Consider the following 26347-nt stretch of genomic DNA (forward strand, 5'->3'; position numbering starts at 1 on the left):
AAGAAATGGCCTAGATTGAGCTCTCTCCTGAAGGTGCTTGGGAGAGGCATCCAAAACCTAAGCCTTCTGCCCATAAGGAGTAGCCACCTGGCCTCTTTTTTCCCCTTCAAGCAGCCAGCATAAAGAATGGGTGTAATATTCAAAGATATATTGCCACCTAATGATTACTTCATGTGTTCTTAACATAGAAGCAGCCTTTGACCACAAATTCAGTGTGAACGGTGATGGGTGCGTTGAACTTCATCCTACCTTTAAATGAAAGTCACCTGAATTTGGGGCAAGTTGCTCCTAGACGTTAAGCCACAAATTGCCCTCTTTGTCAGGTTCCACAGCCAGCATTCCCATAGTCAATTTTGAATGAAGGCAGCCTTAAAAAATGCTGTCATTAAAGGGAAAATCAAGAAATTGAAAATGTTCCTTGGTAGTTGAAGAGTGAAACTGGTTGCTATACCGCTTCTGAAACGTGTGTGTTAATAGAAGAGTTGTTGTTTCAGACATAGCAAAATGAAGGAAACAATTAACAGAATGTTTATGTATAAGGAGGTTTGCAAATTTGAATGACATCGTTGTTACAGTGCTGTTCCAGGTTTTGAGGATTATAGAGCTGGGACATCACCAGCCTGATAGCTTTACCACCACAGTGTGCTTGTTTGGAATGGGTACTTTGAGAAGAAGGAGGGACCCTGATCCTAAGGCCATACCAGTGGTTAATAGAAAATGGGGAGAAAGACAGGTCTTGTAGAAATCAAGAGTGCAATGTGGAGAGCTTTATACTACAGTCGCTGCTTCAACAGGTTACCAGTGTGGAGATAGATGAGTGGAAGTCTAAATGAGACCCCACCTTCCCAGAGTAAAGATCCTCACTCACAAATAGATACTGTCCAGCCTCAATATCTTCGCTATGGCTTCCAAGATGACTGAAAGACGTTTCAGAGCAAATCTGTCACCTAGTGCTTTGAAATTACTGCAAAGCACCATATTTTAGTACAAATTGCTCAATTTGAAGATATGTGGCCATTCCTATGGAGATCACGCACACAAACCCAACAACTATTTAAATGTAATCTCTGCAGGTTTTGATTAGTTCTGCGCAAGGTGCCGTAGGTAAATGGCGTTGCAGTAATCCCAAGTGTGAGAGGACACAGATGGCCAGCACCAAGGAGTGCATGGAGGTTGGGAAAAAGGAGAGGTGATTTTTTTAAGCATTCTAAGCTGTGGAAAGCCCACTGCCTTCTGTATTTTAGCATGAAAGGTGAAATTTTGATTAAACAAAACAACCCAAATGTTGGATTGTGGTCTGTAGGTGGCAGAGGACCTATTTGAGCAGACCAGCATCTGTCCGGCTAGCCAGAGGCATCATTACCAGTGATCAAGGTTCAGATTTTATCTCCATTGAATTTAGTATATTTCTGCATGATCAATGACTAAATGGCACGTGAGCAGTTCTCCAGCCTGCTGAAAGAATCTGCAGTTTGCTTATCGAACTAGAGAAGAAAATTTGGCATAGTCAGCGTAAGATAAGGATTTAACTCCAAATGTGCGCATCAACTCCACCAAAGGTTGTACATGCAGATTAAATAAAATGGGGGCGATGATTAGCCCTAGGGTAATTCGCAAGTTGCAACCCACTCAGTAGACCTGCATGGGGCCAAGAGACAATGTTTGTGCGACTTATCAAAAAGGGTTTAAGCCATTCCAGCTCAGCAGTGGTGAAGCCTTAGACACTGAGCCATCTCTGTATTCCTTCCACCCCCCCCCCCCACTTGCACCCTTAAAGTTGCTTCTGCCCCGACAGTTCCTGACCCCTGTGTTGCTTGCCTCCACCCGATAAAAAAAATGCATTTGCTTGTTTTTTCTTTTAGTTACTGATCCAACACATCAGGAACTAAAAAAAAAACACACAAAAAACAGTAGCATTATTTTGTAGACATGTGCATGCGTGGTTTGGCACCTACAAATTGACGTGGCTGTCCGCGTCAAAAGGCATTTTTTTTTATATCTTTAGCCACAACATTGAGGATATTGTATAGTTTGTCAATAAAAATTTGGAAAATATAGTTGGTCCCATAAGCGAAAAGCATTGACTTTGCCAACGCTTGTCTTACTGGTCTGTGGCAATCAAGGACACTTTTTCCCTCAGTGAGCAAGAGCTGAAGAACCCAGACACTGGGACGTGAGCTGCAATAAAAACACATGCAGTCTGAGGAGCGTCTTTGAAGGCAATTGCAGCAGAGCGCTGCGGGACTGAAAATACAGTTTTCAAGAGCCCATGCTGAGTTACCGCTCCTGCTGCTCTCATGAGCAACGGACTGGAAGCTGGAAGCCTCAGTAAGCTCCCTGAGTGGACCTATTACGTTTCTTATAGCCAGCAACAGGAGCATTCTGGTTGGCTGGCCAGCTCCTGGCATTCCAATCTGAGTGCTAATATTACTTGTTTTTATGAAAGACTTCATTACACACATGTAATTTCTGTGCACAGCAAATAATAGATGTTTCTATAAACCCTTTGATTGGTAATGCATGTACTAGCATGTCACTGATGCAAGACCCAGTCAGCCTTACTGGGAATCGAACTTGTGACATTCAGGGTACTGCTGATGTCAGGAGTGAACTTTTAACCCACTGAAAAAAATTCTGGCCAAATTACCCATATGCAAGCTTCTGAAGAAACCCTTATCCAAGCTTGCATGAGAACATTTCCTGTTCTACTGAGAGCCAGACAGAGGGACATAGCTTTTTGCACAAGAGAAGAATGCCAGAACCTGCACTTTATACCAGAGATGAATCCTTCATCAGACTATCTGTTGTGACTTGTGATTGTTGCTATGCATCCTCCCCATACATCTCATTTATCTGCTGCTCAGACATTGTGTGTGTGTGAGGTCACGGAATGTTGCCTGGTTTGTGTGAATGTCAGCTGGAGAGAGTGGACTGAGCAGCTAGAATGCTGCTCCTGGTGGGGCATCACCTTAAACCTGCAACTAAGTAATTCCCATTTCAATAAAACCACCTCCTAAAATATAAGAGACTTGACTACTTACCTACAAGAGTGTATCTTCATTTACAACACTGGCGATGAATGGAGAACAAACCTATGCGTGAAAAGAGATTGAAGAGAGATAAAATTACAGAGAAAACCATAGAGTAGAGAGATAGAAAACCTGAGAAGAAAACAGACATTTAAAGAGGAAAAGATGATACCCTAAGCCCCACCAGTATCTCAAGCCGCCAGACAGCCTGCAGACTGTGAGGGTGTTTTACTATAGATTATGCAGCATTCATGGTGATGAGTCAACCGGCAGTGAGTGGCTTTTGACATTGGAAGTGCTGAAGTGCAACTTTATTGTACACTGTGAGGAGCAATAACAGTTGGCAGTGAGAGTTTGTGGACGTCAAGGGGTTTATGTTAATGTAACCCACTAGTTTTGTATAGTGGCATTATTGTGGAGTCCTAGGAAGAGCTTAAAGTGCTGTGTTGGACGGTGTCCCTCAAGCACTTTGTAACCTGTGTGGTTAAAATTTGAGGGTCACCACATGCGTCTACGAACTGTTTTAGTACCATCAAGTGCCGGTAGAAGCCCGCGCTTAAGTGGGTGTCTCTAGCGGTCAGTGTTATTATCATTGAAAGACACGCTTAACCAGCGCATGCTGGGAAGTGTCTGTATTCTTTCTTGAGCCTGTGCAATCTGTTACAATAACATGTGCTGCAAGTGCCAGGACTCATCCGCGTTGTCATGGGTTGGGGTCACGTGCATGAGGAGAGAGTGACCAGCGTGTGGATTGTTGCCGGGTGTGCGTGTTTACAGAGCAAGTTTACGTTATTGTGAGGGATCAGATGATGTACTGGGCCGACATGTGAAGGAGGCACTGTGCACGTGTGCACTGTTATGCTGGGACTAGTGTCAAGGAACCTGCCGAGCTGCTGCGTGCGCTGTAGCCCATTTGAGGAAGCACACACAATTCAGGAAATGGACTATCCTCTTAATGGCGGTTTACAAAGGAGAGGAGGATCAATCGGCGGCCATGAAGTATTAGGTCGCCTTCAGACTAGAGCAACGACTTATGCAGTGAGTTCATGTTGGAGCTGGAGTTTTGAGATGTCTTTGGGTGAGAAGCCGCTCACAGGAGCAATCAACAATGTATTACTTGCTTTGGTTATGCTTTTATGTCCTGTCATTCTATTTACATTTTTGGTGCAATGTTGACTAATGTCTGTGGCTGGACTATTGCTCTGTGAGTTGTTAGTGCCTCTGTTCCTGTTGTGTATTCAGAAGAGGGTGTTCAGGTTGAGCCTGTTTGTGAGGATGTCTGTAAGGATTTAAGTTGTATATCTGTGAGGATTTAAGAGGGCATGAGGAGTCCCTGGTTCTGCCATGTGTTTTTAAGTGGATGCAGTAGAGGGTGTGAGCGGCCCCAAGTTCTGCCATGTGTTTTTAGTGGATACAGTAGAGGGCATGAGAATTCTCTGGTCCTGCTGATATTGCAAAGGTCCTTCCTAAGGGGTTAGGATGTAGGGGCATGTGTATCACACCATAAAGTTGTGTGTCCTTCCTTGGGGACTAAGGATGTACTGTATACGGTAGGGGTACATTGGAGTTACCTGTTGAATAAATATGAGTCTAATATAAATAGGACTGATGGATCATTTTCTTCCATCTTTTGTATTTTTGATTTGGTGATTATTTAGTTTGAATATTTATGGTAACTGTTTGATTACCTATTTTTATTTTCAATTGTTTCTCCGAGAGTAGATGATGTCTTTTGACTTGTGATTTTGTTGTTATGAATCCTCTCCTCAGTTCCCTGCTGCTCAGCCAGTGTGTGTGGGTGAGGTCACGGAATGTTGGTGAGTGCCTGGTGTATGTGAATGTCAGTTGGAGAGAGTGGACTGAGCAGCAAGGATGCAGCTCCTAGTGGGGTGTTACCGCAAACCTGTAACTAAGTAATTCCCACTTCAATAAAACCTTATCCTACAATCTATGAGACTTGACTACTTGCCTACAAGAGTGTATCTTCGTTTACAACGCTATACCTCTGACAGAGCGGTCCATATCGGCACCATTGCAAGAACGTTCCTCTGAAATACATCTGTGTAAACCAAGTGCGACCGGCAATCACATGCACATAGCACAAGATCGACATTATTGCTTTGCTCCTGACCTGAATCAGGCCGAAAAGGTTCTCTCCGATAAGAGAAAATTCTTATTTTATTCTTTAGGTTGTACTTAAATGTTTTAATTTGTATCCAGTCCTAGCATTGAACCCACTTGGCCCTAGCCACCGCTCCATCTTCTCTCTACTCGGAGCCTGTCAAATACATTTGCAGTAACAGCCCCAGATGGAATGAATTTCCTCTGTGATTGACAGTCATCTTTGAGTCAGGTCTGCCTTTGATTAACAGTCACATTCACAGTGACATGCCTTTAAATTATGACTTTATTCTAAACAATTGGAGTGTTTGAAGAGGAAAAGGGGAAGTACCTCTGCACGAATTTGCATATTCATAGCTCCTACTTGTGCATTGATTCTGCGATGAAGCCTGGTTGATGGGTTCTTGGGGGGGGGGGGGGTAGAGGGGGGGTGTCTGTCAGTGCCGGTGTGCTGCTAGATGGGTCCTGGGAACATTTCTTTTTTAATCTCATTAAGTTTATGCCATCCGTTTGAAGAAGATGGAAATATTTTGCAAATTTCGATTGGCATTGGGTAAAAATGAGTGCCTTTATCTTATAATATCGAGAAAACCCACACCCCGAGATGAATATGAACAAGCTGTTTCTGCCAAACCTGAAGAAGCCCCAAAAGAAGACGGCGAAATATTTTATATTTTTTAAGTTTTTCTATTTGAAGTATAAAGGGTAAGCCTAACTTCTACTGCAGTGTTCCACGGGACCTTTTCCACAAACGTCTTACGACCTAGGTTAATAGCGGTGTTTTGTAAAGCTCCGGGACTTATCCTGTGCAGACTTCGGAACACTAAAAAATACAAAATGAGAAAAGAAAAGCAAATGGAAGGAGAACAAAGTGTGTTTTTTTAAAGCCCAGTAGGATGAAAAGAAAACTCTAAACTGACATTCTTTCCTCTCATTCCTAAGGGGGAAGGTCTTCTGTAAAAAGAACTTCTGAATAGGTCATTTGAAGGAGTTTCCTGAAACCGTTTCAGTTTGGTTTTGCTCTGAAGCGGGAGTCCAGGGCATTTACATAGTGTAGGACCTTGCACTGCCAGAGAACAGCCTCTGTGTTTCAGTTAGTTGACGAAGCTGTGCATGCGCTCTGTACGCCGATCCAGCCCGGATTCAGGGAGGTTCAGGGTGGTCACCCTTTGTTCCAGTTGGTTCCCTAGATATGATAGAGCATCTTGGTGATTATTCTGGACTCTTCTGGTAGCCACTGGGTTGCTTTCAATTCAATATTGACGTGATCTGCTCTCTGCGTATTTGAGCAGAAGGACCGGCCTCCGTATCAGGACCATAAAGCTGGCCCTCTTTGCGACACCAGTGATATTTTGTGCAAACGATAAGGCGACTCAAGCCATATCCAAAATCTTTTCACTTTCTTTGTGGAATTGGATGCTCCTAGCAGCAGCAGTGGAAGCATGTTCTAGGCACACCTTTTGTAACCATGATCCCTGCATTTGGTTTGATTCAGGTACAGAATGTTGTTCGCCATGCCGTAATGTCTGGATCTTAAGCAGGTCATGATTTTGTGCAGATATTCTTGTTGTTCACAAACCAGTTGTGGACTGGCGTTTCATTCTCATTGAACTGGAGCTGCACTTACATTAACCCCTTCGATGCTAGTGACAAAGCCAGCTCGTCATGGGCGTTACCTGCGCTGCGCGCATGACGAGATGGCTTTGTCACGTAACGCGGGTTTTTTCAAATTTCAGCGCGCAGCGGGAAAACCCACTAGCGCGCATGCGGTTAACATGAATTTACTCCATCAGTTGCCGCAGATTGATGCTAAAAAATGGAGTGACGGTGAGGAGACTTTTCTGGGCCCTCACCGGTCCATTGGCTTTTGTCAGAAAGTGAAGATCAGAAACACTCGAACGCTAAACAGCAAATTTCCACGTGACATTTTTATGGTAGATTAAATTATGTAGTTTTGTGCCTTTGAGACTAAAGAGCTTGAAACATGCACACAGAGTGGCAAATTACAATTCTTTCCAATTCTGAGAATGATACAAAATACACAGATGGGTAGATAAGTAATAACTTTGTGAGAAAGTAAATAATGGATTTTACTATATTAGCTTTGTATAAGAGTAGTTTGTTTTATTTCCCTCTGTATGAAGGGCATCCTGTGTAGCCTCTATGGAGTGTTTACCAGTCCTTCAATGCATTGTGCCAATGTGACTCCTCTCAGGGACGTCACGCATTGCAAAATGCCCAGCTTGTTTAAGGATACATTATGTCACAGCAAAGACATTTTGTTTTAATGAGGGAATAAATCAGGAATTTGCGTGGTTTTCCTGTTGCCATTTCAAACCAAATGGCTGACCAGGCTCACAGGAAAATAGCAGCACGCTTCTATTTCTATTTCTATTTAAAATTATTTGTACAGCGCACGTACACCTGCGGTTTCTTGGCGCTAACGCTTCACTATTCGACAAACCTGGACACTCACAAACCATCATGAGCTGTTAATAACAGAGTCTGTGTAGGGGGGCAGCCCTCAACCAGGGCTAACCGCAGGCTAAATGGCGTTTTCATATGGAATATTCCAGAGTAGTTCGTAGTTGTTCATTTATGGAAATAGGCTTTTTTTTTAAGCTCTCGGTGGTGACAGTAAGCTTTCCGCAGATAACTCTCAAATACACATTTTTTTTACATTCAGTGCCAATGCACTTTTTTGTAAAAGAACATTTTCTTAGTGCCGTGAACGTCGCGGAGATGAAGACATGGGTGTCTGGCTCGCCTCATAGTTTCCTTTGTGCAAAGATAAGCCGCTCCTCCGGTTGTTGGCATTGCATTGTTATGCCAGGTTTCTGAACCTCAAACTTCGTCTTGCTGCTGACATAAAAGGTGGAAGAAGATTGGTGCTCTGTGTGACGGGCTCGTCTGTGACGCCGGCTCTGAAAGGCAGCTGTCAAAAGAGAAACATTTCGGGGGAACGGAGGACATTATTCTGACAGACCTTTCTCAGCACATTCTTGCATCACACAATTGCTGAGTTACTTTGGATGGGAAAAAGATGCATTAAAAAAGATGCAGCCGTTGTTCAGTGGCTGAGTGTTAAGAAAACACAAAAAGTGAGCCTTTAGGAAGGGCTGAATACATAAAATGAGGGGATGTAAGTGGTTCTTTGGCGCTTATTCAATTTATGGAGCCGGTCCGCTTTCACTTTAGTGGCCGCACTTATTTATTTAATTTACAGTGTGGGCCGCTTTCACTTTAGCGGCCTCACTTATGTATTTTTTAATTAGCAGGGTGACCGTTTTCCCTTTAGTGGCCACTCTTAAAAAGCTTTTTTAATTTATTTATTTTTACACTTTGTGTACAAGCACTCTAGATGCGCTTTCAATTTAACGGTGGTCACACCCCTTTCTTTAGATGCTGCTTACTGTAACCTGAATACGGCGAACAGCCTCTAAAGAAAGGGGCCGGACACCTTTAAAGTGGTCTCGCATTTGCAAGAGTTTGAGCTATTAGCATTAGAAATGACAATGCCTTTTATATATGGGTTGCTTTGAAAAACACATAAATAAAAGGCCTTATCATTTACAATGCCAATAGTTTAAAATCTCGCAATTGCGAGACATATTGCATTGAAAATGCTTGTTTGAGGTTGAAGCCCACCACACAGCGCAGCTGGATGGTTGCAAAGACATAATGTGGGCACACTGAAAGCTTCCATAGGAATACATTCTGCCGATTGCTTCCCATTCGCTTGATATTTTGTACCTCGCATTTGCTTGCTTTCGATTTAATGGCTTTAATTGTTGGAGGCTGTCCAGCATGTCTATGTCCCTCCTGTGGTGCATAGCCTGTTTATCAACTCTGACTGGGTCCTTGTATTCTTCCATGAGGGCTCACTTTTTGGGAACTTTCTTTCCCGTGAGATAGATGTGTTTTCAGTTATCTCCTGTGTGCTGGTATATAGCAGTAAACATGCTGTATTTATTTGAAAAGGTTTTCTGCCTCTTATCTTTATGATTGACTGATTCTAATTATATCTGCCAGGCTATCAATCTCGCATGCCTGTTAAGAATAATGTTCTGTCTACAAGCTTGTTTATTTTGCTCAGTGCTGTTTACTAATAGCATGACTTAAACAATCCTCTTCCTCAATTTTGTGCCATAGACGGTGGAAGTAGGCGAGAAGGGGGTGCTGTAGCACCCCCAAAATAATAATGCTGGAGTTCAGAAGTGAATGAGCAATAAACAAGACTTTAAATTCCACTCTACACCAATCTATGACACTTTATGCCACTCCACTCTATACTGCTCCATTTAATACCACTCCAGTCTGCAACACTCCACAACACTCTACTGCACTCACCTCGACTCTACTGTAATCCAGATACTCTACTCCATTCCAGTCTCCGACACTCCGCTCTGTCCCTCTACTCGAGTCTGCTCCACTTCACCTAACTTACTCTATGCAACTCAACCCTACGAGACTACTCAATACAATCGTTGATGCCAATTTCCATACATTAGCACATTATCATTTGGGTGATGAATAATGTTATCAGTAAAACTGTGTGTCTTCAAATGTAATGGTAATTTCAATTGCAAATGTGTTTTCTTTAATAGCAGTGTACTATCATACCATGCATAATCCAGTCTACACTGCTGCACTCTCCAACACTCTACTGCACTTTCTGACACTCAACTCACCTCACTGGCACACTACTCCACTCTTCGACACTCTACTACACTCCATGTTGTGCCACTCCAGACTATGACACTCCACTCTAATCCACTCCACTCTAATCCACTCCACTCTACAGAATGCCACTCTACTCCATTCCCATTTACCCCATTCCAGTCTCCGACACTCTATTCTACGATTCTCTGCTCTGACATACTACTCCACCCAACTCCACGCCTCTCCACTCTCCCCCTCTCATCGCCCCTTCTCTCAACTCCACGTCACTCTACCACACTCTACTCCGCGTCACCTGACTCTACAACACTCTACTCCATTCCAATCTACTCCGTTCCAGTCTCAGACACTCTATGTTCTGACACTCTCCTCTTTGACCTACTACTCCACTCCACACCTCTCCACTCTACGCCTCTCTACTCCCCTTCACTCTACTACCCTATACTCCGTGCCATGTCACTCTACAACACTCTGATTCACTCTACGACAGTACGCACCACACCACTCTCCTCTACACCACTAACTTTTAGCCACTCTGATGTACAACATGGCTAAAACACATTGGCAAAGCCAATTGCCCGTACAAAGCCAATACCTATTGGTTTTGCCAATGCTTGTTTAAAGAGAAAACAGAAACTGCATCTCTGTAAGGTCACCCCAGTGTAAAAAAGTTTTTGAATATTAGCACCGTCCCTCTGTGATCACCAATTACAATAATAATATATTTTCTTAAACCCACCTTGACATTTAGAATTTATAAAATGCCTTTACAAAATAGTTAATCTTTAGATAGGAACCACTGCAAATGTGGACCTCAAACATATGCTCAAGCCACCAAAAACTAAAGGATGCCACACACTCCCCTTTTGATGCACTGTAAAAGGGAACGGAAGAATGCATTAACTGTGCAGCTTGTGCAAAGAAAGAGAATTGTGCTTCTAAAATGGCGTCCTTCAAGCACACTTGGATGCGCTACAATCTCTTGCTGCATCGCTGTTGGTCAATTCTCCACTTTTTCATCTTTGAAATAGTACCGTTTTTTACCAGCACTTAATGCGTGCACGCCATCACATGTAATGAAGTAGTTAGTCCAGGTTTATAGCAGACGGGTGTTGAACACACGGCATCGGAGATTGTGCGAGGTGTGGAGCGAAGATTGAGCAGGGGTCACATTTTTCCATTTAACCAGATCAATGCTCAACCATTAACACTTAGTAACTATAAACATATGTTTGATGATAATGTGGTTTGTGGAAGAGTTAAGCTGATTGGTGTTTCTGAACAAAGGCTCTGACGTACATGATATTTCCAAAAACTCTCAAATTTGCGCCTACTGTCTGTAGGCTACTGGCTATTAAAAAAACGACGTTTGCTTTAAGGTCATTCCCATAATGAAATGATTCATTTGAAGTCTGGGTGAGTGATCCTCCGTTGACAGCTTGTAGAAGTGGTCTGAACCCCATTAACACAATAAGAAAATGAAAGTCCATTTGACTGTTGTAGAAATACAGGCTTTCATATCTTGTCTTTGCTTAAAAAGAACTCTTAATTTACGAACTGTGGTTGTAATAGGAGTGTGAAACCTATTGATTATGTGCATTTCCCCTATCCTATTGTCCATCTAGAATTGGATCCTAACATCATCTTCCCATTCTTGCATTGTTTCAGCTAATTATCAGACTACCACACCCACAGTGAGGAAGACAATAAGGCACTACAGTCCTAGTCAGGGTAATTCAGATACACAGTAATTAACCTGTGCTCACCTCTGGTAGCTTGGGACAGAGCAGTCAGGCTTAATTGTGCAACACATCAAACAGTAAAGCGGTGAAAACACCACAAAAAGATTCCACACCAATTTAGAAACAAAGATTATGATTTTATAAATAAAACCAGACCAAAACGAACTCAGAGTAGACAGAGGTCCTTGTCCTCAGACTCTCCCCCTCTGCATGGGACAACTCATGGTGGCCCACCACCCTCAGCAGCCCCCCAAACCACCTCGCACCACACCCAAAACCTCAGCATCATATTCGACTCCTCCCTCTCAATGACCCAACAGGTCAACGCCGTTGCCTCCACCTGCTTCAACACCCTTCGCATCCTCCGAAAGACCTTCAAATAGAACCGCCCAGAATCTAGGAAGACTGTCACCCACGCACTCATAACCAGCAGACTAGACAACGGAAATGCCCTCTACGATGAAATAAACAAGTCTCTGCTCCGCAAACTCCACACCATACAGAACACTGCATCTAGACTCGTCCTCGGCATCCCTCGAAACAAACACTTCACCCAGCACCTACGTAACCTCCGCTGGCTCCCCGTCAAGAAAAGAATAACCTTCCAGACACTCACCCACGCCTACAAATGCCTCCACTACACCGGACCCCAATACATTAAATGACAGAATCTCCTTCCACGTACCCAAGAAGAACCTCTGATCCGCTGAACTTGCCGAACTCCCGCGCATCCACAGAGCAAGAACGTGTGTAAGAACCTTCTCCTACATCACTGCCAAGGCCTGGAACGAGTTGCCGATCAACATCAGACATGACTCCACCTTGCACATTTTCAGTAGATCCTCAAGACCTGGCTCTTTGACTGACTGGAGCTGCCCCCACACCCCTCCCTCCAGCACCTTGAGACCCTCATGGGTGAGTAGTGCGCTTTAAAACTCCCTGATTGATTGATTGATTGAACTTGTTTAATTTTCAAATAACTTTTGTGCTTCGTTAATTTTGCCTTACAGGACTTTGTATATTAACTGTCCGCATGCTAGAGATGTTGTTTTGGAAACTCGAGGAAATTCGCATTATGTATTTTTCATTGTTGTATTCCGCGTTAGTATTTGACACTTTATTTGGGTCTCTTTTTGTTTTTATGGTCACGCACATACTGTGCTTCTTGACGCCACTGATTACTTACAAACGGCTCCACAGTTCACTTTATTCTCTTCATTGTACACATGAGGGTGAAAATTGGCGTATCAGTTAATGGATCAGCTTTCTTGTTAGTTTGGGTCTCTCCTTACGGGGGTTGCGGTGCTGGAGCTGGTGCTGGTGCTGGAGCTGACGTAACATCCATGGAGTTTTCTTTTCAGGCAGCCAACCGGTTAATTGTTTGCTCATCAGCTCAGGTATTTCGTGCTTCTGTCGATAGGGGTTGTCACAAATTTTCCAGTTTTAAAGTTTTATTTTGGCACTACATTTTACACTTTTTGTTACAGTTCCACGTTACCAAAGTCCCATATGTCGTTTTGTTTATGGCCATTTCGTTAATTACAAGGTTCATTGATGTGACTTCATTGTCTCTTTGGATTACCGATTATTATCACATTTGGGTCACTGGTTGAGGCTTGACTTTATCACACTTTTCATATCACTTGTTGCTCTTTTCAGACTCACTTCTTGTAAATGGCATGAATAGCTTTTTTTTGGCTTTTAGCGGTGCATGCTGGTCCCTGAAGTCTTTTACTGGGCCCTGTAATCACGTCCTTAACTCTTCATGCAAAAACACTAAATTCTAAATAATAAGTGTAAAAGCATTAAGGTAACTATGTTGTTCTGCTTACATTTCTCATGCTTTACGTAATCTTGCATTCCCTATGAGTGTTTGCTTTTTCAAGGGTGATGTTACTTTTTTATCGTGCAGCATATTACTCTTCTCTCCCCTCTTTAATAACCTATTGCCCATTTTCTGGTTCTCCAGCATCGCAAGGTCATACAAATGGCAATAGCGTTATGCAAATATGATCTCTCCACTGCAAATAAAAAAACAGAAGTACAAAATATTGTCATTTTCAACACCAAGAGCTCTAACTTTCACAAACGTGAGACCGATTGCATTGCAAATGCTTGTTCTGATGCTTGTTCAGTGGATAGGCATTGACAGGTCCCAGCTGGTGCGGCTTTGCCCCTGCATGTATTCAGCGGACTCGCCCGCCCCGCTGTCACCATAGTGCACATTTCAATGCCTGCTTCTCTCCGACTGCATCAGGCTTTTCAGTGCTCTTTCTACACTGCTGTTTTCTGTTCCTTGCACCAGCTGAGTCGATCAATTGCCGCAATCAGCGCCAGCCATTTAGCGTCCTGCAGGATATAGATAACACACAAAAGGAAGCATTAAAACATTGCAAGGGAGGGCCTGGAGAGGAAGGATTGCCTGGCAGGGTAAATACAGCTGCAATCTGCTAGTGTGTCGAGATGAGCCAGCAGCTTTCAACTATCAGCAGCACAATGCAAAATATACAGATACTTGGGAATTCTCATATTGATTCCATACTGTAGCAACCTCATTGGCAATGTTGCCGCCAGATTATTTTTGGCACCACCACCATCAGGGCACGAGTCGGGGTACCACGCGGGTGGACGGCATCCCCCCACTTATTTCCGAGGGTTTTTCAGGGTGGACGCCGTCCACCCTGCTAAATCAAAACCGCGTCCACCATTAAAAAACGGGAGCGCGGCGCGCACAAAGTAAGTAAAGCATTTCCGGGTGGGCGAGTGGCTGGCTGAATCCGGAAGTTAGCAAGCACGCCGGTGGTTACCACGCTCCTGCACCTACCATTTGTCTGTAATTTTAACCGGGCACAGCTTGCCCCCACCTCCCTTCTTGACTCTGATGCTGTATGAAAGCTCAGACCCCCAGCAGCACTGTAGAGGCACAACGGGATGGCAACCCTCACACCTCCAGCCCTTGATGAGCTGTTAAGAGGTGCTTGAAGGTGACAGAGGGAGGGGCTGCAGGTTCAGGAGCAGGGGGCATTCATTCACATGCAAACAGCCCTGAATGCGTCTTGTATCTGCTATTTAGAGGGGGGCTCACACATTCCATTTCTACCCAGGGCCCCAAACATCCTAGACTCGGCCAGATTACACCCCTGATTACACCGAGGCAGCACCTGCTTCTCTTCACCGAGCTTAATTACTGTCACTAATTTGTAAGCAAACCTCTGTTCTTCAAACATACATAAGGTAATACAATAAAGAAATGGCACAATCGCACCCACACTGATTAACAAAGTATGGAGGACAATCAGTTCAATCAGTTCTCTTAGAGTATCTCCTGTAAGTACAGTATATCACTGTGGGAGATGGCATTTTGGACCAAGAGCCTGTCTTCTCGTTGTCTTGTGCAGGAGGGGGCGAGAAGCCCAAGATGATACTAGAATACTGCATGCCCACCCCATGTGCCCACCCTGGTGGATCACGTTCCCTCTCCTGTGATGACTCCTGCTCCTGTCCCCCCATGTGGTGGCTCCAGTCCACTCCCGCCTGTGATGGCTCCTGTCCCCCCATGTGGTGGCTCCAGTCCACTCCCGCCTGTGATGGCTCCTGTCCCCCCATGTTGTGGCTCCAGTCCACCCCCGCCTGTGATGGCTCCTGTCCCCCCATGTTGTGGCTCCAGTCCACCCCCGCCTGTGATGGCTCCTGTCCCGCATGTTGTGGCTCCAGTCCACCCCCGCCTGTGATGGCTCTTGTCCCCCCCTGTGGTGGATCCTGTCTCCGCCCTGGGTGGCTTCTGTCCCAGTCCTGGAACGGCCCCTGCAGCGAGGGTGAAGTTCTTGATGGGCCTCTTCTCAAAAGGGCTCAGCTCAAAATTAATATGGAAAGGTGGGCGTGTAAGTACGTGAAGGGATGTGTGAATGGCTGGATGAATTAGTGAAAGGGTGAATGGATGAATGAAAGATTGAATAAATTGATAATGAGAGAGGATAGATGGATTGATGAGTGAGGGGAAGGATGGAGAGAAAATGTAAATAGCTGGATGTATGGGTGGAAGGGTAGCTGGATGATTGATGAGGGGAACGATGGATGAGGGGAAGGATGAGGGATGGAGGGGAAGGATGGATGGATGAGGGGAAGGTTAAATGGATGAGTGGAAGGATGGATGGATGGATGGATGGATGGAGGGGAAGGATGGATGGATGAAGGGCAGGATAAATGGATGGGATGGATGGATGGGTGAGGGGAAGGATGGATGAAAGGAAGGATGGATGAGGGGAAGGATGAAGGATGGATGGATTGATGGATGAGGGGCAGGATGAAGGATGGATGGATTGATGGATGAGGGGCAGGATAAATAGATGGGATGGATGGGTGAGGGGAAGGATGATGGATGAGGAGAAGGATGGATGGATGGATGGAGGGGAAGGATGGATGGATGAGGGGCAGGATAAATGAATGGGATGGATGGATGGGTAAGGGGAAGGATGGATGGATGAAGGGCAGGATAAACGGATGGGATGGATGGATGGGTGAGGGGAAGGATGGATGAAAGGAAGGATGGATGAGGGGAAGGATGGATGGATGACGGGAAAGGATGGATGATGAGGGGATGGATGGATGATGAGGGGAAGGATCTTAAGTCACAGGCTTAAGTACCAAGCAGCTTCAATTGTTAAATCTTGCAATATACGCAAATGATAGATCTGCCTTACATGTGACGTCACTTATTGTTGTGATTTCACTTCCTGTTGTGATGTCACTTCCTGTCCTGATGTCACTTCCTGTCCTGATGTCACTTCCTGTGACCACGCCTACCTTGGAGAGTCCCCCCACTTCTTTTTTTAGGACTTGTGCCCTGACCACCATTTGATGTATCTCTGGTAAAAACATGACTAGGGCAGTCAATTCAATTCAAAAGACTTTATTCGGTTATATTTCATAAATAACCATAAAAGTACATCAAATCACATCAAATATTACATCATCATAAATAATATATTTTAAAAACAATGTACACAATATTGACATAGGTCAGAGGATATAATAGTAGAATTCATATGATCATTGTCTTACGTAGGTAAAAAATGCTCTTAAGAAATGCCATGACAGAAGCAACTGAAAAAATATCCTCCAAGAGTTGTATTGCTAAAAATGCTGGGCGACACTGTCTCATGTTCATATATTTTAAAATAGGCATAATCCATCTCTTCCTAGATATAACATAGTATCTGCAGAAAAATAGAATATGAATATCCGATTGAGTTGAGGCATTATCACACGGGCATTTACAGATTACCTTTGACCAATCATTTGTAACGGGAAAGCTCAACAGTCTAAACAGTCTAAACTAGGGCAGTCAAAATGGAAGCAAGGTCGTCTATAATGGGAATATTTGAGATTATTGTTAGTTTTGCAAAGTATAGATAATACAGACACTGCTCAAAAATCTTATTTTTTTGGACTTGCAGCACAAATCAGGGGCGTAGCAAGGGAACCACCTAGGTGCAAGTCAAGAAATTGGGCACTCTGTCTGCATTTTGGGCCAGATGTAGGTGGCCGTTTGAGGCCATTTACCGAGCGGTAACGGCCGATTTTGGCCGTTACCGATCGGTAAATGGGTGACAGGTATGTAGGGGGCATTATTTTACCGAATCGGTAAAATTACCGATTCCGTAATTTTACCGATTCAGTAAAATAAAAAATCGGTCATTTTACCGATTCTGAGGCACCCAGATGTAGGTGGGACTCTTCAGAGTCCCAGAGGCCTTACCGAATCGATATTTTACCATCAAATCCAATTTGATGGTAAAATACCGATTCCGGTGTGCATGCATATGTGTGCATGCACACCTATGCCATGTGACAGGCAGACCTGCCCTTAGGGCATGTATGCCTGCCACATGGCACCCAAGCCTGTTTTGGGGGTGCCAGAGGGTGTCAAAGTGACACCCCCTGCACCCTTGTGAAAATCGGTATTTACCGATACGGTAAATACCGAATCGGTAATGCCCATTCATTCCTATGGGCTTCAAACCCCATAAGAATAAATGGGCATTACCGATTCGGAATTTACCGAATCAGTAAATACCGAATTCTTCCGAATCGGTATTCCAGCACATCTGGAATACCTACATATCCACCCCTTAATTTACCGATTTTTAATTACTGAATCTGTAAAATTCGGGAATTAAAAATCAGTAAATCTATTTTACCTACATCTGGCCCTATGAGTAGTAAAATACAGCAATATGCAGGGTTCAGTGGGCTGCTCAGGTCTCTAGGCACATTAACACTAAACCTGCTGTGTCAGTCAAAGCTACACCCCTGGCACATATATGGCGTGTCCTGATAACTTGATGTTGTTTCAATAAAATCGTGAAGGTAGCAGTAGTGATATCACCTATCAATTGATGGGAAACAGCCTTTACAACGAGGTTTTGACCTCTTTGTGCCTTTACCACGCATTTTTTAGCATGCATATTTTTACCACCAGTATGCCTTTACATTGGGAAACAGCGTTTATAATGCTGTCAATACCACGCAGGTAGGTAACAACGCAGACGTTATATCGTCCTCGTTGTTACCGCGCGTGGCATTACATCACAAGTCGTTTCTACGACTTGCGCTAGATGGCGCACAACACCTAGGAATGTGTTGTATTTTAAATCCAACACCTTCCCTACTGTTGCACTAACTGGAGTAGGAATAGTAATTTATACTATTCCTAAGTCTAGCGTGCCATCTAGTGCAAGTCGTAGAAACGACTTGCGATGTAAAGCATGCGGGTAACAACACGGATAATGTAATATCCACGTTGTAATCTACTGCGTGGTAATGTATGTCGTAGTAACGTCATAAATTCCTTTACAACGCATGTCTTTACCACGCATTTAAGGTAAGTTGGGGGGTGTTGGGGGTCTCGCCCCACAAATACATTGGTTTAAATTATATAAAAACAATGCGTAGTACTGGCATGCGTTGTAAAAGCATATGCGTGGTAAAAAAATGTGTGGTAAAAAATGCGTGGTAAAGGCATGCAATGTATTTCCCTGCATTGCACCCTCGTACAACCTCAATTGACCCACCAGTGCTAGACAAGAAAGTGTTGACAAAGAGGTTTAACGCCCATAGGCCAATGTACTTTTATAAAATAATTATTTCTGAAAACTTACGGTCATAGCAAATATCTTGTAAACAATTTTTTATTCTATTTATAGTATAAAACAATGTGAGCTGCGCAATATGGAGGTGGCAGAGAGTTAATAAACATGAATTCCAAAGAGACACAAACAACCAGCTACCAGATGGAGCAAAATCCAAAGGCGGCTTGGCTAGGCATTTGGCCATGTCCCGTCGGGCCTCAGTCTTTTTGATCTCCTGGGGTTGGGGGTGTGCAGATTACTAGCATTTGTTCCCTCCGCTCATGGAAGGGAAGGGGGCACAGAAAGCCCACTAGACACCTGTGAAAAATGATAAAAATGTGGGTTGTCCTACCCAGGCATAGAAATGTGCCCCCTCCCTAGAATGGATCTTAAAGCCTTCCAGCTACACCCATGGGGGAAATTTGTGGGGGCTTGCCCCCAATCTCACCCTGTCCTTCAGGGGCAACACATTTTCTAGGCACCAGGAAAAAACAGGCAACAAAAACATTAGGCGTGGGGGCAGTTCACTCTGTCACCATGCCATGGGCATGGGCAAGGCTATGGGCCCAAAAGCCTCTCTGCGTCCCGGGGTCTAGAGCTTCCCAATCTCCATAGTAAGTGAGAGGAGTTTACTGCCCATCTGCCCCATAATTGAGTAGAAATCCCACTAGATGCCAGTGATATTTAAAAAATATAAATAATGGGTTGGGGGGTCAGCCTGCCTTGATAGGCCTCCCCTAAAGCCCCATTCGTTTTTCTACTGACTCTCCCCGAGAGTCGAGAACCTTCCAATCCCCATGGCATGCAAGCGTTTGGGCTTAATTTTCACATATGGTCTGGCAAAGAGGGAGTAATTCCCTGTTTGCTCTCTTGCCATGGTGGGATTACTGCAGCATTCAGGCTCTGGGTCAGCTGGTAACCAAGGAACGCCATGAAGTCTAGGCATTGTTAAAACCTAGAGACCCGGGTGAATCGAGGGTGGTGTGGACTGGATGGCTCTCACTTCATTTTCTTACCCAGAATGTCCTGCACACCTCAAACTATGGCTCAAGTCACTAATTTTCCTCACATTTCAGTGAGGGGCAGCACAAGAATCTGTGGGGTTCCACACAATTCCTACCAACCATCATACATACTCTTCTCCCAATAAAAATGATACCCCATTTTTTTCAATTCTGCTTGTTCCTGAAAGCTGGGAGATGGTGCTCCTATCACAGCAACCCCTTTTTAGGTGCAATTTTATAATAAAAAAATTCTACACAGTACTGTATCCCACTTTTCTGAAAAAAGGAACATTTTGCAATATTCGGGCTATTTTCTCAGTTCCCTCCAGGGTAACTCATAAACTCATAAACTTAGGTACCTTTAGAACTCCGATTATGTGGGGAAAATGGTTCAAATATGGCATGCATACCTTTTAGCGAGTTATCAAGGCTTAAATTTGAGATGCCACAAACATCAAAAAAAGGATTCAGGACTGGGAGTGAAAAACCCATAGATGTAAATTCTTAATCTGGTTTCATTCCCACACTGGGATGTTTTCAGATTGATAGGTAGACTTCAGCTGGCAGTTTCTTGTTCCACATGTACACAAAAGGGGTATTGTAGTAAAACGACACCATCCCTAGGTGGCACCCGTAGTCTGCAGTGACTAGTTCCTTATAAGATAATAAGCTAGCTCAGTAGATTTATCACTTGCTCATAAAATATGAGTGTACCCTAGAGGTCACAAGGTTGAATGGAAACAGAGCTGACAGTCATTCAGCCTTCCAAGGTCAATATACTGAGCATTGTTAAGCTAGATGATAATAAAATCTTTTATTTCTACAAAACAAAAAGGCATCAACAGCCAATGGAAAATGCATATTTTTGTTATTAAAGCTTTGTATATTGTAACACTTGTACATCTCTCCAGTACTGTGTTGTCACTCCATCTTTCTGCAGATCTCTTTCAATCTCAACATTTAAAGTATAGGGCGTCCATGATCATCTGTGACCACATCAAATGTGTGAATGACCCACTGATTGAGTATAGCTGAATTGTGATCTTCATCCAGGATGTAAAAGTAGTCTTATAACATCCCTGGAGGTGTATACAGTTTTTAAACCAACTGCTTTTTGTCACTAGCACCTTCTTTGCCACTTTCATTAATCCCAAAGCTAATACTCAGTGTGGCTACTCCTGTTATCATGCTTCATATTTACTTAGACAAGGCGCAATTTTTGCAAGTCTCTGTTTTTCACGTCACCATTTTCTGTTAGCGTCTTGTCCATTTGCATATTTTCTAGAAGGCTGTCGGATAATTCTTGTTTCCACCATAGATTGTGCAGAAGCAGTACTATTATAAATTACACTTTCAAAAAAGATTTCAGGCGCATTGTTTTGTGGCTAGTGAAGGGTGTTAATGATGATTGGAACATTGGAATGTTGGATGCTCCATTGAAACAATGGAGTACCTCTGGGTTTATAATGGCTGGTCTAACCCGAGCTCCAACATTCCAATGCTTCTTTGAGGCCGGGAACAAAGGCTTCAGGGAGCCTGAGAGGATTTCAATCCCCTCGCGCGCCATGATTCCTTTGTTTAATTTGTTAGAACATTCTGCCCTCTAGTGGCAGAATGTTCTAATAGCCTTATAGCCCTTTGTAGCAGGGCTATACCGGCTATTAAAGTCGCGTTCCCTTGTCGCCTTCAGCTCGGTCCTTTAACGCAGGAGCGGGCCTTTAATAGTCTGTATAGCCCGCCACGGCGGGCTATAAGGCTATAGTGTGTCCTCTTGTAGGTAGAGGTGCCTTTTAATTGCTCAACAAAATAAATGCACTGGTAAAATAGTACAGTAGCCTTCAATGGAACTGTTGCATTTTTATAATTATTTTGTAAATTATCATAATCAAAAACCTGTAGACATCTCATTTGGACGGTAAATGTGACCATCGCTATGTTTATGTGGTGATGAGCCTGCCTTTATGGTGGAAGCTTTGCTTGACAGATCACACTGGATATTGTCTTTTAAGGATTTTGTTTTTGCACATTATGCCTTAATCGCATGTGAGTTATTGAATTCTGCACACCACCATGATACAAAGCATGTGTTTGTTAATGAGCTCCGAACTCCTTTCTCCGTGGATGGATACACACAAGAATCCATGCTATATAGTTTGAGTTTTGTTTTTAATCAACATCCTAATGCTGTGTAGATAATCTGCATAGAGGTAGCTATAAAAACAATATAGGGACAATGCAATTAATGACCAAAATACTAAAAAAGAATTGCAACATTCTGATGAGGTTTCAGAAGTTCATTGCAATGAGAGGTGGAACCAATCTTTGTTCACCAAACCCTCCCTTTTACCTGTGAGCCATACTGTTTTGGCACTAAAAGTGACCCTCTCTGTTTCTTGAGGTGGCCTCTATCCTGAATGCCTTTGCAGAACAAGCCTGTTTTTCTGTCCTTCAAGAATGACGTTCTCTGTCTCTCAGTCTTATTTGACACCAGGCAGGCTCAGAGGGGCTGATGGCCTTCACTGAAGATGTTTTCAGCTTGAACTGCACGAACCAACTCTCTGGAAGCCAACGATTCCTTTCTGCCTAATACTTATCTGGCTAAGCTTAATCCGTTTGTTGCTTCGAACATTCTGCGCCAGTGCAGAACGTTCGAAGAAACGGGTGCAGCCGCGCCGGCCAACGGACGTGCGCAGCACTGGCAAGGTAGTGCTCGCGACGACCGTTGGCCGACGGCAGCACTAAAGGGGATAAATACCCTTTTCTAATTATTTTGAAAAGTGCAGTGTTGAATGATGTAAAATGGCAGAATAAACATATTAATCTTTTCGCACCATCTCTGATTTCGGTCACAAATTATAACTCATGCAATAATTGATGTGCTAGCAAAGTATCATAAAGCAAGTGTTCTATATTGTACGTGTGCAATCAATACTAAATGCAGCACACGTGTGTAAATGAAAAATGTGTGCCCAGATGCAAGAATATACAAATATGAAATGCAATTGGGCGTACATACGCAGAAAACCACAAAGATGGTTACCTCCATCCGTACCTCCTGCCCTATCATTCCACTTCATTGTTATCTGGTCACCCTTCCTTATCTGTTACATTTTTTTTACATATATCCTATCGCCTGTTCCCCCTTTTTGTCTGCTTTCTCTGTGGACATTGTTTTCTTCTACATACAGATCTATCTTTCTCCCCTTGTAGTTCAGCAGATGTTTTTGTACTTGGAGTTTATGTAAATTGCCTCTGTACAGCGTGCTGACACCTACCTAATACATTTGCCTTTTCTAAAAACATGAAATAAATATTTTAATTAGATCTTACATAGGAATTCCCTGAGAGGGCTTAACATGGTACAACATAGACTTCCTGTCTCTGGGATATGTGTAAGGTGGGCACCCTCCTTAGGTTTGCACTTTTAACACTGTAATCAATACATTGATTTCCTGATAGTGTTCTCATATGACATTGTACCACGTTTCTACAGAAGAGGAAATCTTAACTGGTCTGGCTTCTTTATCTTTAATGTAATGCATGTGATGTACCTAACCTATGCAGTTACAAGGCAGTAGAGCCCAGACAAACCCAATATTCCCCTCTTTGAACCATATATGCAAAGGCAGCGAGCCAAATCATCCTTTCAGGGTTTTAGAGGGAATTCTTCTCAAGGAACCTTTGGAGAAATTTCAGGAGCAAATGGTGCATTCCACAGATTAATTTTCAAAGAATGTGGATATAAAGCTTTCTGGGAGTTCTCAATAGGCACTTATAAACTAATCAGAAAAATGAAGCACTACTTACTGATACTGACCTTTCTAAAAATGGTACTTCCTGAATGACATTTTTTTTTAAAGGGGGACTATTTTGTGCATTTTAAGCACAATTCTAAAATGTTTCATGTAAAATAGCGCTAGTTTTTACACGCAATTTTAAATTGAGCAATTTTCCAAAATGTTTATGCTGCCAGGCCATCTTGACCCTCCTCAGTGGTATTGGCAGTCTCTGTGCCCAAGCAAAGATGATATGAAAGATGATATGAAACAATGACAAAATTGGAATTTTCAGTCCAGTTTTCCTAATAATTGCCTGAAAAGGCACAGTTTTTACAGACCATTCCACATGGAACTGTACAGCAGCCTTGCAAATGAGAATTAGCACCTTAAATTGTTTTCTTCTCCAGTCTCCACTGGGAATACTTTTGACCATTGGAGAAATTACTCTTCCCCGCCATCCCAGGAAATATGGGGGTGTTAGGGGAACATGATATTATATTTTTACAACCTGTTCTAACCCTTTTAGTGAGATTTATGCACACCAAAAGGATCGAAAAAAGTGTTCCGTGTTAATCTGTGATAAACTTCTGAACTTTCCCTTGGGAAAAATTATGTTCCCACCTCCAAACACAAACTAACTACTAGAAAATCTGCCACACCTGTGGTATTTCTCCTGTTTGTTTCATCTGAAAGTGTAAATGATTCCTTATCTGTTTTAGGATTTACCGTTTGTACACCTAGTTGGAACATAGTATAATGAAACATTTGTGACTATGGCTGTGACGGCCGACACAAATAAAAAGTGGTGGAAGGGGCGTGGGTGTAGCGCATAGGGGAGCCTAGGGAGAGGGTTTATAATAAATAAAACGTACCAGCAGTTGCCGGCCGCCTCGCACCTCGGCTTCCTGCTCCCAGGGCCGGACTGGGAACCACAACCGGCCCTGGCAAATTGCTCACCCCTCCCCACTCGGGGGGTTGGAGATGCCGCCGAGCTGTTTGCCGGGCTGGTTTTTCGGCCGATTTTGGTACAGGGCTGATTTGGCCCTGTAACAAAAACGGCCCCTAGGAGCCCAAAATCGCCCCCCACCTGTGTGGCGCACCGGGGGATTGCCCGGTGCCCGCTATTGCCAGTCCGGCCCTGCCTGCTCCCAGTAGTCCCTGCGACGGCGTCAGAGACTCCCCACCGAATCCCTGCGCTGCCCTCATGCTATATTACCAAGCATCGTAGCAGCACTGGCCTGAGGTGCAGGGGGCCCCAAACCTTCAAAGGCCCCCAAACTTTCAGAGGGCCCCATTCAGCCCAAGGCATACTAAGCTAATGGGAACCCTCATCACATTCTTTAGGGGGACCACATCAGTTTGCATTGCACCACTGCAGTAACACGGTCCATTAGGGTAGGCTCGACTTCTAAGATGAGCTTAAGAAACGTGGCTGGGTAGTGTCTTGCGCAGAACCAATAAATAAGTAGAGAGAATCAAATTGCTAATGATAGTTGCTCAAGGGAACACAAAGGCAACGGCCACCAACGTGCCAAAACAATCTCCTGTGTAACACAGAAAATTTAGCTATAAACAATACTTAGTCCCCGAGCTAACGGAATACAATATTCAGGAGAAATTATTTTCATAGTTTCAGTCCAAAGAAATCCTCCAGATTGTGCCTTTAAACAGTATATTCTTTATTTTCTTTATGTAGATATTTGAAGTCACAAGTTCTGGGGGATGATCCTGTGTGCTTGGTGTCATTCAGTGTAGCCAAACAGCTGACACATGTTTCGTCCTGGGCGAAATCACCCAATACCTTCCTCAGGGCAGAAGTTCTATGAAGGTCTCATCATGTCATGGATGTATCTGTATAGGATCCCCATATATTAATGGTCTAAAGAAGAATAAGTTCTGTTGTATTTATTATATTCCAAAGCACGCCTATTCAAGTGGAAGCACAAAGTTTCTTAACCCCTTCGATGCTCGTGACGGAACGGTTCCGTCACGAGCATCGGTTGGGCTGTGCTGGTGACGGAACCGTTCCTTCACGACCACGCCTGTTTTAGAATCTTCAGCACAGCGCGAAAATTCGTGCCGCGCTGAAGCGGTTAAAATGGACTGCAGGTATTGCTGTCTGTGTGATGATAGCCTGGTGGGCACATATTAAATCTGAGCGTGCTATGAAAATGTCTGTGGTTTTGTAACGTATTCTTTTGGGAGATGGGATTGAGTTGTAAATGGAGGCTGAGATATGAGAGTCGTTTGTAGTGGTAAGTTTTGAGGTGTGTGGGTGTCATTTGTGTAGGAAACTCCTTCTTAAATGTATACAAAATGGTGTGCAGTGTAGCCACTGCAAGAGAAACTAAGGCTTTCAGTTGTTGAAGGTTGCCTTTTCTTTTTAAAGATATGTAGCTCTGCGCTCAGTATTCAGGGCAGCCGGGGTTTGATTTTAACCATGCCACACACGTCGCATGGACCTGCGCAGCTTCCGTCCTCTGTGCCACCTCGCCTCCCTATAGGTCCCCCTGTCGCATGCATGGCACTGATCGTGCTGCATTTTAACATGGCTGCCGACAGCCTATGTTTCAGCACAGAGCCAGCTTGAGCAGGGCAAGGTCAACCTTCTTCTCCCAGTTTTAATCCCTATCTGAGAGCAGAATGTAAATTCGAGTGAAAATACGCGTTTGTATTTTAAATTCATCCAAAGTGGCCAGAGAACACGTCCCATAAATGGTACTTTATTCCAAACTACTGAAGTTACTTTTTTCAAAGTGATCCAGCACATTTAGAAGTGCAGTATGTTTTGTGTCCCGAATCAGCGAGAATTCTGGCAATTAATGTCCCTGAGTCTCAAAGTTGGGGCATGAGGAAGGGAGA

General features: G+C 43.7%; 1 protein-coding gene across 1 annotated transcript in view; it reads left to right on the top strand.

Moving 5' to 3' along the window:
* Positions 1–26347, top strand: part of PTPRM (protein tyrosine phosphatase receptor type M) — a 1525420-nt gene that overhangs the window by 1270639 nt on the left and 228434 nt on the right. The window lies entirely within an intron of this gene.

The sequence above is a fragment of the Lissotriton vulgaris genome, chromosome 4_1 (assembly GCF_964263255.1).
Source record: "Lissotriton vulgaris chromosome 4_1, aLisVul1.2, whole genome shotgun sequence".
NCBI lineage: Eukaryota > Metazoa > Chordata > Amphibia > Caudata > Salamandridae > Lissotriton > Lissotriton vulgaris.